Source organism: Rhodnius prolixus, unplaced genomic scaffold (assembly GCF_049639745.1).
Source record: "Rhodnius prolixus isolate KJV_2025 unplaced genomic scaffold, Rpr scaffold_7, whole genome shotgun sequence".
In the NCBI taxonomy this organism is placed as follows: Eukaryota; Metazoa; Arthropoda; class Insecta; order Hemiptera; family Reduviidae; genus Rhodnius; species Rhodnius prolixus.
The window spans coordinates 12,110,227-12,124,456 of record NW_027411582.1 but is presented as its reverse complement, the minus strand read 5'-3'; the positions used below and the strand labels follow the sequence as shown (position 1 = coordinate 12,124,456).

The 14,230-nt window shown below is 35.6% G+C and overlaps 2 protein-coding genes across 5 annotated transcripts in view; one reads left to right on the top strand and one right to left on the bottom strand.

The window, feature by feature from the left end:
- Positions 1-14,230, top strand: part of Eip93F (Ecdysone-induced protein 93F) — a 356,990-nt gene that overhangs the window by 97,456 nt on the left and 245,304 nt on the right. The window contains exon 1 of one of the 4 annotated variants that reach the window (XR_012454053.1): positions 12,196-12,683. The exons of 1 other annotated variant lie outside the window; for it this stretch is intronic. The gene's annotated coding sequence lies outside the window, so the exon portion shown is untranslated. Of the gene's footprint in view, positions 1-12,195; positions 12,684-14,230 lie in introns of those variants that run through there. 2 more of the 4 variants (XM_074114090.1, XM_074114096.1) reach the window with 2 other exon arrangements.
- The window catches only part of LOC141446993 (uncharacterized), a 297,455-nt gene that overhangs the window by 267,965 nt on the left and 15,260 nt on the right, over positions 1-14,230 (bottom strand). The window lies entirely within an intron of this gene.

Sequence of the window (14,230 nt, the reverse complement as noted above, 5' to 3'; positions counted from 1 at the left end):
AAAATATAATTGTCTTTCTCGTACTTCTTTCCGAGACCAAAAAAATAAATAAATAAACCAAATGAAAGAGATAGAAGAACAAAGTGAATGCTTAAAAAGTATTGTTAATTAAGAAATGTATTCTAATGTATTCAATGGAAGGTCGTCGGCTCCAAATTTCCCTTCCAGGCATTTTTGTTTTTTTGTTAATCTTTTTTGCCTGCAGAGGGGTAGCACCGCAAGAAGACTTTTGGCGTAATTAGAGAGTATGATAGTTCTACGTTCCGCCCGGGTAATCAGATACACGGTAGTCTAGCCTAGCGAAGAAACATGCACTGAAACTTCTTCACCTTAAACTTCTAGTATTTAATTAAGTATTATTCGTTGTTTTTTGGGGACAGATTAATTAATTCAGGTGGAAGGCAGAATATTGCCAATTTCAGTCATTATTTTTTCATTAATTATAAAAATTAAGGATGCCATTAATTATTTTAATTAGGACTTGGTCGCAGGATTTTATTATTATTATCGTAACTAGGTGCGATAACTTTTTTTGACCGCAACGACTACTATAGCCATTAGCCACTAAATATCTCTTGAGAACTGCGCTCATTGTAAACGATCTCTCACAACCAGAACTTGGAAATTTATTGAGACTAGAGTTTTAGAGAATTGTTGAGGAATATAATTGTCTCGATCAGCGGCTAAGTACTGAGCTGAAAACTTTTTTGCTGAAAAAAAAGTGATTAAGCTTGCCTTAATGTTCAACATTTAAAGCCCATAGTGTCTCACGCGTAAAAACTAGTTTATAGCTTAATATTCACATTAGATTCCAAGCTGCCCAATTTTCAAACCGATGCTTAGCTTATGCTTGATTTAAATCTGTCTCTTCCAGTTTTAGTTACAGTTCATCTCAACAGAAATGCATAAGAAGCAAATCAATATGTTATTATTAAATTCTATTTTAAATAAAATATTTGCCAATTAGAACTTGAGCTTTATAGTAAGTAAAGTAAAGTAATGCCTATTTTTTCAGGCGAGCTTTACGTCCAACTACCAATTAGGTGTCTTGGACGAACCCAACTAGCAAACGTATATACTTTACTGTAAATTTCTCATATTAACCATTAAATAAAATCCAAGGCCTAAGACCGGGGAATCGAAACCAGTACCACAATACATCTTAGCTTTACAGGTCTCGTCTCTAACCTCTCGGCTACCGTGAGCTGTATAAGTAAGTAATTGCCTATTTTTTCATGCGGGTATCGTGGACGGAGGCGACTAGCAAACATACTTTACTGTAAATTTCTTTTATTAACCATTAAATAAAATCCAAGGCCTAAGACCGGGGAATCGAAACCGTGGGCTGTATATTAAAAGTAATCAAAAACTTAGGTGAATTTTTTAGTTAATAAAAAACCAAGGCAAAAACCGGGGAATCGAACCTAGTACCGCAAAACATCTTAGCTTTGTGTGGGCCTCTAACCAGCCGTCTACTGTGGCACCTTAACGTTTGCTTTACTTATATGTATGCTTTACTTACTCGTATGTCTACCACTGTCATTAAGTCCTACAAACCTTTTTAATATCTCCATGTTAGATGCTTCTATTATTTTTCTGCGCATTACTCTTTCAGAAGGCGGAGCACAGCTTCTCGATTCACAGTTCACTTCATCTTCTAACTATGCACTTTCAGTATGTATCCTTTATATTCTTCCCTTTTGTTTTTCTTTATAGCGATTGTTTCATTTCCACTACAAGTAAAAGGTAAATGATGATTGGCTGGATCTCTGACTTAGTCCTCAGTATAAATCTAAACGTTCATTATTGCTGTACCTATCGCGGGGCTTGTGAACTCATTGTTGAAAGAGACTACCTCTTAAGGATTTCTTTTTAGTTTTTAACTAGCTATAAACTAGAAAAAAGAAGGAGGTTACACTAAGGCTTCTCTCACCTCCAAGAACTCCTCTTTGATAACCTGGATTTTTTTTTCATTTAAAGAAGCTAATCTCATGGTTGGCAGTTATACCTAGAGAGAAAGGCTCCTTGAATGCTCTAAGATAGTTATCAGGGTGAGGCATATAGCCAGTAAGGTTAGGGGGAAATGAAGTACTGTTAGGCAACAAAAGAAATTAGGAAAACGGACGGAGTGCAGTGGTATTAGTACCACTATTTCTGCCTTAAAAAAATACAGAATATCTTTTTTCGACTAAATACTAATGTAAATACAGGTTTTCGGTCAAGAAAGGGCTTGGTAATTAATCAAAAGTGATATTAGGGCTTTATTTTCATAATAATTAAGAAAAAATATACGTAATTATACGTAAAAATATTCACACAGAATCTGGAACCTTCAAAACCACTTTTTTTCTAATAATCAATTTTTTAAATTCGATTATCTCAGGTGAATAATCGATGCACAAAATTAGGCTGATCATTATGACATGTTAACTCTCTATGACAGAGATAACTATCAATAGATACGTATTACTTAGAAAAATATATTAGATGGTGTAACATTAAAGCAGAGACGGTCTTCGGTGAGATGAAGAAGCAATAATGCACTTAATTTGAACTTACTTTAGAGAATTGGTCCTAATTTACCTGTTACCTGACTAATTTGTCAAAAGCTACGCCATAAATTAGAATTACAAAAACATTATTCAAAATGTAGTCCGCCGCATTCAGAGTTCTGCTTTCCAGTTTTGAAGTTGAAGACTTCTAAAAATCTAAATTCTTTTTCTTAATTTTCAACCCCACTGGAAATGATGCTGGAGATAACAATAAGGCTGTTCACCGTCATAACTCCAGCAAGTTCTTTAGCAAGTTCAGCTTGGCCATGTTCGCAAGCAAAAAGGGGGGTCTTGCTGTTGCAGAAAGCGCCCTTTTCCAACGGTTCACTGCAACTTGGGTGTGTGAGACATTCAACTAAATTAGCATACATACGCTCCAACGGTTCACAATTGATGGATTGCTGTTGGTTAGGGCGATTCCCTTAATAAAGAATGGAAAACCCTTCTGCAACACCCTTAACGTTAACTATGTTTTACAACTTGCTTTTGTAGAGGAGTTCACTGGCTACAGTTAATCAAAATGTTTACCTCATTCAGGATTGCCTTCATTGATTAAATTTTGAACCGGAAGTGATGAAGTTATGAATGAAGCAAGGACCTAAACCTCTTTTAAGCCATTGTAAGTTACTGTAATGACGCCTTCTTGAGTGCCAAGTACACTGAAAGATTGGACTAAGCCTAGAACACTGGTCAGGCTTTTGAGGAAGAAGGAAAAAACGAGATTATAATGAATAACAGAGAGAAACATAATGCCTTAACTTTCCATGCCACAACATCGAACCATTGTAGATAGTAGATTGTATTGTAGGGCGGTTCCACCAAAAAGGGAAAGGAACGCAAGCAATTCAAAATGCCCATTGTTCCAGGGATTCAAAACCAATAAATCCGGCTAAGAGTTTCCGAACAATAAAGTAGTGACAGGATACTAGGGAGCATGGTGACTCAATCGCCCAGTGCACTGAATAAACCTAGAGAGTTCGTAAAGATTACCAGATGCCACAATCCCCGTAGGGAAACATTTAACCACCCGAAGACGAGGAATCTAGTTTTAGAATGAACGGGACACACCTCTACAAAGTGCCGCACAGATTGGCAACTGAGTAAGGCCACATTTGAAAATATGAACATCGAACCATACACCATATATGGACCAAGATTCATCAGTTTGTATCTACCATACAATTCTATCATTGTTACTTCTAGCGTCAACGCGCTGATTGTAGCACAAATAAACGTAGAAAAAAAAGGTCAATTACAAGGACATACACAATTAAACCAAAATGTATAACCACATAATAAAACCCAATCAAGAAGGTAGCAGCAACATCCATTAAATCTCATTGTAACCATGGATAACATCCACATCAATCGTACTCCTCCCAAGTACCAAATACATGACTGTTTTATCAAGAAGGCAGCGGCAACAGGTAGCATTACAGTTATCTGATAGTAACCATGTAGAACCTCCATTTGAATCATACTTCTCGCTCGTAGAACTCCACCGTACCATATCACCTTCGCACAATTCGCCCTGAATCCATGACGCGTTTCCAAGGCCTACCTCCAATGAACCAATTTATAAGATACAAAAGTTTGTTGAGATGTTTTGAAAAGTTGAAGGTAACTGGGTAATCTGGCTAAACAAACTGTTCCAATAAACACAAAACTTAGGTTGGTTTTATAGGGTTAAGATTGCCAAATTCCAGATTGTCAGAGTCATTCCGTTGGCCAACAGTGTCGAGTCCCAGTTTTATTCCCTGGATTAGGAGTAAAAAAAGTCGATCAGCGATTTCCTACGTATGAATGGGTAGATTAAATATTGTACGAAAGGAAACTGTACTCTATTAGCCTGTACAGTAAGCCTGACAAAGTAAAACGCCTTTTGGTTGTCCATAAGAATCTTAAACCAGACGTGGCCTACGTCCATTAAAACACTTCTGCCTCATCATCTACAAGTTCTTTGGTTAATTGAGCGGTTTTAGACTGTCAAAATCGAGTAATTAGCTGTCGGAAATCGGATAATCGAAATTGCCATTTTACTGGATAAATTCAAAGTTTTTTAAAAAAAGTTTATTGCATTAAATCAGTTTAAAAGTAATTGTGTAGGTTAAGTTTCGAACGTTTGTCGTCTGGCGAGAAGTTTGTAGAGTTGGTTAGTTTCTTGTCTTTTCAGTCTAGTCTGGGGTATTCCATGTCTACCGTTTAGGTCTAGGTACAGTCCAAGGTAGCGTACTTTGTCCACAGTTGGTATAGGAGTTTGGTTCAAGATGATGGGAGGTAGGTTTTTCCGTCTGAGAGTAAATACTATAACTTTTATTTCGTAACGTTGATTTTGATTCTCCATATGAAAAGCCAGTCCTGTAAGTGGTTGATGTGTGTTTGTAGAGTTCGTGTAGCGATAAGAGGATCGGAATATTTTAAATTTAAAATTAAAAGAACCTGAGCTATTAATCTTAGTTTAGTTGTACAAGACTACTAGTGTCCTTTTCCTGTATTTTTGTAATGGAATCTCCACTAAACTAAATCATTCAGTTAAAAAAACTCAACTTAATGAGATTTTTGTACATGAAAATTGCAAGAAAAGTCGTGACAACTTTTATGCATAAAACTGACAGCAAAAAAAAAAAATCTGCATTTCTAAGTGCACTGAATGACAATATGCACGAGGTCGGAAACCATTATTTACACCAGGGAAATCTTTTTTATTTAATCGATCGTAACTTTCTACCTAATGGCGGATTTAATTTTCAGATGCAGTTTCTCTTTTATTACTACATCCTAATTTACTGGAAAATTAGTGGTAAAAACGAGGGGGGGGGAATTTCTTTTTCCGTCCTGTCGGAAAAGCTTGGATGTAGTAAAATTAATGCGGAAGTATTAACGATTGGAGAAATTTTGACTTTCGTAACTCTGAACGTTTCCCACATTACGTAGAGATTTTAATTGATCTTTTTAATAATGAATGAATAATTATAAAATGAAGGCTAAAATCTCGATAAAATCAGGTACAGATCGGTAGGAACACCGATAAATCATGCAAGACATAAACAGTTTGTAAGTGCGCCAAAAGTGCATCTATGTGGGCGTGCAATCAAACATAGTATTGCACAAGGTTATGCATTAGATTAGATAATATTAGTGTACGGACTACAAAAACTAAAAGCTAAATTCTCTCAGCTTAAAAAAACCCAAACTTTGTGAACGTTGGAACTAAACAGTCATGGTTTGTAAAACCATAAATTCATACTTAAATGACTATAATCTAGTTGGCTTTTGCAAATTATCAGTCGTGACGGTTTATAAAAATTAGCGGTGCAAAACTATTTTTAGCGGTTGGAGTTTAATTTTTTTTTAAATTACTATGTACGATACTGGAGGCAGCGTTTTGTTGGATTTGTTGGCGAGGTTTTCTAAAACGTTTAAGTTCAGTGTTGTTTAATAGTGTGATTCTAAATCTTCTAAAATCCTCTAGGCTCTTTAAGGTTCTGCAGTCTTTATTGCCGTTCTAGAGTAGCGATCTCTTAAGAAAAAACTAATTCTGGGTGGTTCAAGTACACTAACCTGGATACAGGATACCTTTACCTCTCGTTCTTTTACGCTTTCTTTGATTAATTTCTCATTGTTGGCCCAGGATTGCAAAGCGATATTGAAGAACTTACCTTAGAGGAGATTACCTATCATTTCTTTGCCTTGAATCTCGGCTAGATTATACAGGAAATATCTTCACTTCATTCTCTCTTTTCCAAATGTCCTTCTCCTTTATTCCGTCACTAATTTGGAGCCCCAACACGGCCGTAGTCTTTCTATTCACAACTGTTCTTGACTCTTCACCAATCTTTTGGGCATTACAGTGTTCTTCTTCTTCTAAGTCTTTAACTAAGCTCCAGATTCATAAGTTCAGTTTGGTGTGCTCTATAACTCCGCAGAAAGAATACCTAGCCCTTTCTTCAGGAATCTTGTCGTCTTTGCGCGTAGTCTCAATGCACAAATATTTATTTTTTGGCTTCATTCCTTTTTCAAGTCATCCAGTCTCAAAGTTCATCTTATATTTTTCAACTCTTTAAGTTTAAATCCTCGATCCATTCCCATAATACTAGATCTCGCTCATCTGATCTCTATATTCCCTCTCACCGTACCTCATCCTTTGACAAATCCTTCCTTATACGTGCTACCTCTGGAACTCCTTGCCATCATCTGTCCGCCAAGCTCCTACCCTTTCCATCCTTAAATCCCGTTTATTCAGTTATCTCCTCTCTATCCAGCTTCCTCTGAAATTTTAATTGTTTTAATTTATTTCCTTAATTTCTGCTGTTATTTTTATTTTCACTTTTTGTAAATACTTATTTATTTATTTATTTTCTGTTTAATCACAGGCCAAACTATTAAGGCCTCTATTTGTACCTGTGTTTATTCTTAGGGGACAATTGTCCCAGAATAAAAAATTTATTTTCTGTTTTATTCCAAAAATACCTTCAACATTCACAAAGTAGACACTGTAGACTAAAACTATACTTTAATAAAATATGCTCGCTTTGCTGCACCTAACTTCGCGTTCGTAAGTGCTATTTTATCTTCGCGAATCTAATCCTTATTTTTCTTTGTGGATGACTTAAGGCAGCCCAAAATATCGGTAATTCGTAGTTCAGTGAACGGATCAGTAAAATGTTTTGGTTTAAGATTCTTGCGAGTTCTGGTTTCAAGAGGTAGTTTATTCTCGCCATACTTTGCAAAAAAAAAAATCTTTTTACCTCCTCATGAGTACATTACATATTACGTATTTTACCACAATTAGCTGTGTACAATACTTACTCATATGAGGAGGAAACAAAATAAAATATTAAATAGCTAAGTTTTTTTTATGTACGTCAATATGCAGAGCTGTTCTTTTGTTTTGAAACAAAAACAAAATTTAGAACAAAAGGAACAAAGAAAAAACAAAAAAAATGCAAGAGTAAATTCTCATAAAAAACAACTACCTTCTTTTGTGAATGTTTTGTTTTTTACAACACGTGTATTCCACGTGTTTTTTTTTGTTTTTATTATTATTATTGTAAAAAAAATAAAGAAGGGGCTACGAAAGAGAGAATAACGGTGGTAGCTCCGCCTTCATATAGTCAGCCATCTTGATTTTATACGAACCACTAGTAACAACCCTTAGGCCTAAAGGGAGGGTTGTATTTATTCCTGCAGGGCCTACTTCATAGGAACTATGGTACAAGGGCGCCATACTTGTTTTTTTTGCCCTTCTCAGGAAAAAAAGTGAAAGGAGATGAAGCAGAGGCAGGGATGAGAATTACCCCTACTCCTTGGTGTTTACGTTACTTCCCTCTTCCTTGCGGGTAACACCTCCCCTGGCTTTCATACACTGAATATGAAAATGATAGAGAGAGTGGAAAAAAAGGATGTGTACCTTCTTCGGGATAAAGGATATATTTTTTTTACATAAATATTTCAAGGAAGTGGCCGTGAAAGTGTTTTCTATTACTTTGAAAGAGGACTTTTAAGATCTGCCGAGCTGCAGAGAATGTTCTCTTGTAATAATCACGGAAATTTGTACCCTAAGATTGCACCTAGGAAAATCTAAGCACCCTTTGAACGGGTAATGAATGAGGTAGTGAGTTGTGTTGATTTTTTTTTTTAATTTATTTGTACTTCACAATCTACCGAAAGAATAAAATGTAATAAGTGAATATGATAAAAGAAGAAGTCATAGCTGGATCAGCCAGAGGAGAGAAGCTGCCCACCGGCAACACTCTCGCTGGAGTTTCTTACACTATAGTAGCTGGTCGCGAGGCCAACAGCGTTTCAATCATCGTGGAGGACGATTTGGAATCGTTTTGGATGCAAGATTTTGAACAAGAGGATTGGTACAGAATGGAAGAGAGTCAAAGAATTTTCTATATTTAGATTTAGATTCGTCAGTTACGAATGAGATCTTGAGGTCGTTATAGAGGGTGGAGTTAGAGACATAAAATGGAGGATAATTCGTAATCAGACGGAGTATTTTGGATTGGAATTTGGCTGAACCCTCACAGTTCAATTCCGTAAGTCCAGATCGGTTTGAGTACGCTGTTGTATATTAGTCGTTTATGTTCCAGTGGCAGCTTAGATTGTCTGCCAATTAGTGTTGAATTTGAAAACTGTAATTAATTAAATTTTATAAGGTCGGCACACTAATTTTTTCTAGTTATTTATTTGGTATTCACAAAACTGCGGGGGCGCTAATTGACATTGACGCGCCCTTAAATTTAAAGTATTTTGTAAAAAGAAGTCCGCAATTCTTGACCGTTAATCCGTACTCAATATCCCAAAACTTCAACAACTTTGCGGGCCTTGCCTCTAACCGCTCGGCTATCATGGCGTCTCGTTCACGCTTGGCTCAGGTATCCAGATAAAAGAACCAAATTTTGTTTCCACTTGACAAGAATTAGTTATGTATCTATCGCTCTTAAATGTTAAACTTTTTCAAAGTATTTTTATTTTGTTTTTATCTTATACCTTTTTATTAGCACTGAAAAAATATAATAAAATAGACAAAATAGACTAAAGTTCTATTCAATAGAAATAATAATAATAATAATGCTATTTGTTGTTCGCAGGAGTGTATTATCTTTGTCTATTTACTATTTCTATTATATTGAAAAATGTTCTATCCATAGTTATTGCTATCTTCTTTACAATTGTCTAGCGACATAAGGACAGACATTTCTTTCTAGTTTTGTACCTATTTCTATTTCATTCTTCCACGTACTTAGATAAAAAAAAAAGTACTATTTAATTGTTCAAGTCACAGGTTGTGGCCTAATGTTGCCTAAATACGCCATTTCTTATGGTCCGTCGAATGTTGCGTTCGTGTTTCAGCGCAAAATCCTAGCTTTGAGCAAAAGTAGTTGCTTTTATTGTTTAACCAACCAATGTGGTCTAGAATCATGATTTGGTGGTTGTTTTAATCCACTAAGTAATGGCCTTAGAGTTATCCAAACGGTCTGCTGTGCCCAACGGACGTTATAACATGGAACCCCAAGAAATATTTTTGAATTTCATGATAAAAATACAAGAAGAGCGTAGATGGTTGTTAATTAATGTTTAATGAATAAGCCGAACAGACGGTAACAATTATCCTAACATTTCTAAACAACAATGTGACATCTGAAATTAATATTAAACTCCTGAATAAAGGATACAGAGAAAGACCTTAATTACTATAATACAGGAACTCTATATCTAGGTTTAGTTGTGTTGTGCTTACATTTTTTGCAACATAATATATGCACAATATGTATTCGCAAAGACATGTGCTATATTTCACACTAGAATGAATAACTATCTCAGTTATGTGGGTGCACAAATAAATAAGAAAAAGGAAAAAAAACACAAGAATAATTACAGTAGTTTTGTATAATAATAGTTCAAGTATCAAGTTTTGTCTATGGCTGCAATTAATGAAAAACTATTGTGAGTGGTCGATAGAAAGGAGAAACAAAAATGGCCGACGGAAGGAGTAGTTAGATTTTTTTTTTTATGATTTAAGGCGCGTCAACATCTAACGTTATTGGCGCCCGGAGCTTTTTTCAGTGCACTGCCAGCCTCCGAACAGTGATCTCTCGTTACAGACAGCACTCTCCATCGCCGGACAGTGAGCTGTAAGAAGCTCCTAGGAAGAGAAAATCTAAGGGTCAGCTGCTGGATTCGAACCCGGGACCTCCGTGTGGGAGTGCAGTACGCTAACCGCATAGCTAATCCCTTTCCTAAGAGTAGTTAGATTTTGCAGAAATCAACTATAAGCGTTCCCATAGTATAGATATGTCTGGGATGGTATAAATGATGTGAAATTTGGTCGCTTTTAAAGTATCTGAATCACATACAATATTCAAATCACTGGTGGGTGAATATAGAAGCTGCAAATAGATTAATTGTTAAACAGCTGTACAAAGATTAGCTGTAATGTTTGAAGCTGAGAATGTGCACATGTTCTCCTCCCCATAAGAGAGCATCGGTAACAATTGATGAGGTTTTTTTTTTGTCTGGACATTATTGTACTACGAAGAAACAGGCGCCACGATAGCCGAACGGTTAGAGGCGAGACCTGAAAAGCTAATGTGTATTGTGGTACTGCGTTCGATTCCCCGGTCTTAGGCCTTGGATTTTATTTAATGGTTAATAAAAGAAATTTACAGCAAAGTATGTTTGCTAGTCGCCTCCGCCCACGACACCTAATTGGGCAGTTAGACGTAAAGCCCACCTGTAAAAATTGGCAATTACTTTACTACGAAGAAGTATACGAGGTCTGTAAATTAAGTAATGAGACTGATTTTTTTAAAAATTATTTATTCAAAAAAGAATTACAATTCTATATTGTCACCTTCAAAATAACTTCCTTCTGAAGCCACACAGCGCTGGAGACGTTTCTTCCACTCCTCATAGCAGTGCTGGAACTCCGATTCTGGAATAGCCTTCAGCTGGTCGGTTACAGCCGTTTGAGGCTGAGGAGCCACAGGAATGTTTTTACTGGTCAAAAACTCTGGTTTATTGAAATTGCTGTGTGACAAGGAGCATTATCGTGATGCAACACCCACTAGTTCTTGATGAATTTCAATAAACCAGAGTTTTTGGCCAGTAAAAACATTCCTGTGGCTCCTCAGCCTCAAACGGCTGTAACCGACCAGCTGAAAGACTATTCCAGAATCGGAGTTCGAGCTCTGCTATGAGGAGTGGAAGAAACGTCTCCAGTGCTGTGTGGCTTCAGAAGGAAGTTATCTTGAAGGTGACAATATAGAATTGTAATTCTTTTTGAATAGAATTTTTTTTTAAAAAAAATCAGTCTCATTACTTAATTTACAGACCTCGTATGCCAAGAAAACTTTTGGAAAGATGCCTACCAGTGGAGGGACTCCATATAAAGATTACTGGTTAAATCTATTCTTTGTAGAAGATCGCTAGGCCTACGACGTTTCTAGGTCTGCTAGAGGGATTGTTTGGGATTGTGAGTGAAGAGATTAAAAAAAAAAGTAAAATTATATTGGTCACGAAAATTACGTCGATAATTTAGGTTAGAAATTAAATACGATAGTAGTAGGGATGCTTCATTAAACTTAAGCTTATCATCTATAAGTCCAAAAGAGCAACAAGTTTAAGTTAATATTCAAATTCGAGGAAAACTTTTTTTAGGTATTTTACTGATAAAATTTTGGTGATTTTTAGCGAGCTTTTTTTCGTAAGATTCTGAATTTTGAGAGAAAATTTTGAGCTTAAATTGAGATAAATGAAAGTCATCTGGGTGTTCTCGGGTACGAGTTATTTATTTTCAGGCAGTAAGCGTTTTGAAAACAAATAATTTTTGTGTTTTAAATTTAATTTCGTTCTTCTTATTTTTATTTAATTAATACAGCAAAATATTAATAAATCTTCCTCTAAAATCTATCAAAAAAATTCTCTTTTAGGTAGAATTTATTTTTTAATTTATTTATTTAAAGCTAGGCTTTATTCCTTTATTTTTGCCTTTCGAGAGAAGAACGGAAGTTCTTTCTCCCCCTTTTAGTTTAAGCTGTTAATAATAAATAATTTGCCGGTTAATTGGAGTAGACATATTTTGCCGCGGTCGAATAGTTTGGCTCGATAAGAACGATCGGCCCTTGTGGATGGGGGTAGATCTTTATAATATTCGATTAGTTTAAAGGTACTGACCCTCAAACTGTACACCTTTGAACTATAAAACAGATCTGTGGGTGTAGCTCTGGAGCTTTAATAGAAAATGGAGAAGGGATAATAGGCGTGATATGGGTTCTACAACCCCCGCATCATCAGGAAGGCTAACCTTCCAACTGGAATATGTGAAGAGAGTATGACCAGCCAACTGTAAAGTACTTAGAGATTCTCGCCAAATATCTAGGAGATACCCGCCTTAGTTATATTAAGTGATACTAGAATACCGGGAAGTGAACGGACCAAGTGACTAGCAAGAAGGACATGTACTTATCAGTTAGTCCTTTATATTCACCTGGATAACAACATCCTTTTTTTTCTTTTTTTTTAAATGAACAATTCATCTATCATCATCAGGGTGTTTGGTTGTTCGCGAATTCCGTAAAGGAAAAAACTCAACCAATCTTTCACCATCTCGGTTCAGTCTAGGTGAGTCTTTACTTGTACATTTCCTGTTGCTCCAATCGTTGTCCTATCAAGATACTGGTCTTCCATTAATCTTGGTACCAATATAAGGAAGAGCAGAAAGTTATTGCTTTTAAATAGCTTAAACGTTGATTATCAGTCACAATTACTAATAAATCTAAATATTCTTCGCTGAATTTATCTAACGAAGAAGTTAAGGTGTTTTTATTGTATAGTGGCCTATTTTGGATCTTCTTCCATCATTAGAGTTAAATTAATAAGTTTGGTATAGAAAATTCCACTTCACTTATGTTTTTTGCTTCATCCTAAGTTTGCGACGGTAACATTAGTGACGTCAAATTCTCTAGAACAAACTGATTGATTCAAACTGATGAAGCTTGAAAGTTTAAAACTAAATCAAAGATAGATTCATCTTGACTACCTTCTATTATTCATTTTTGCTGGATGCAGTTTCATTTGGCTGACTGTAACCGTAATTCCCTTCTAATTTCAAAGTTTTACTTGCAATAAAAGCGGTATTTTCAGGGGAAACCGATCATGCTACTTCTACAAGTATTTATATATGAATTTTCTTATATAAAAGTGATAGGCCTACGTTTACTTAGTGTGCTCACAAATTTAAAAAAAAAAAAACAACACACAGGCGGCAGCTATTGTCAAATTAATTGTCCAAAAACAATGTTTTCTCGTTAAATCAAATCTCTTTATTTCCTTCAAATTCAGATTTTTGGTCACGAATAATGTGTAGAAACCGTGCAAAGTAACCAAATGGCACATTAGAGGCGGCATCTATCGTCACCTCTTCTCTTGTAGGCGCCACGGTAGCCGAGTGGTTAGTGGTGAGATCTGCAAAGCTAATATGTATCGTGGTAACCGGTTCGATTCCCGGTCTCTAGGCCTTGGATTTTATTTAATTAGTAATATGAAAACTTTATAGTAAGGTATATTGCTAGTCGCCTCTGTCCACGGATACCTAATTAGGTAGTTAGGCATAAAGCTCGCCTAAAGAAATAGGCATTACTATTACTGTGAAATGACTTTTGTGTGCCTATGAATTTAAAGAGATTTTGAAGCTGTTATCATGGAAATCACCCCCCCCCCCAAAAAAAAACCCTAAAAAACTCGCCTCACAAAATTTACTTAAACACAATTTTGTTGGGGCCACCAGAAGCCATCTTATCAACATATCAAAATTTGAATTCTCTGTTGCTTGTTAACTCCTTGTTTATGAATAATTACGGGATCAAACTGCCTTTTTAATAAGAAAAGACCAATTATTGATACTTAGCTTCCAACATCTCATAAAGCTCTTTAAATGCATATTAATTACAAATTTGAACCCGGAATTAATAATTCTCTAATAAAAAATAAATAATTTTGAGGCTGTAAATATAATTAAGAGCCCAGTTTGCCTAAGTATACAGTTACATGTGAAATTGATATCATATCTAGCCATTACCGTATTATTAGTTTGATAATTGTAAAATAAGAAAAGTTATACCGTTATTCGACTGACTATAATGTTTGCAGTATTTATTGTCTAAATTATA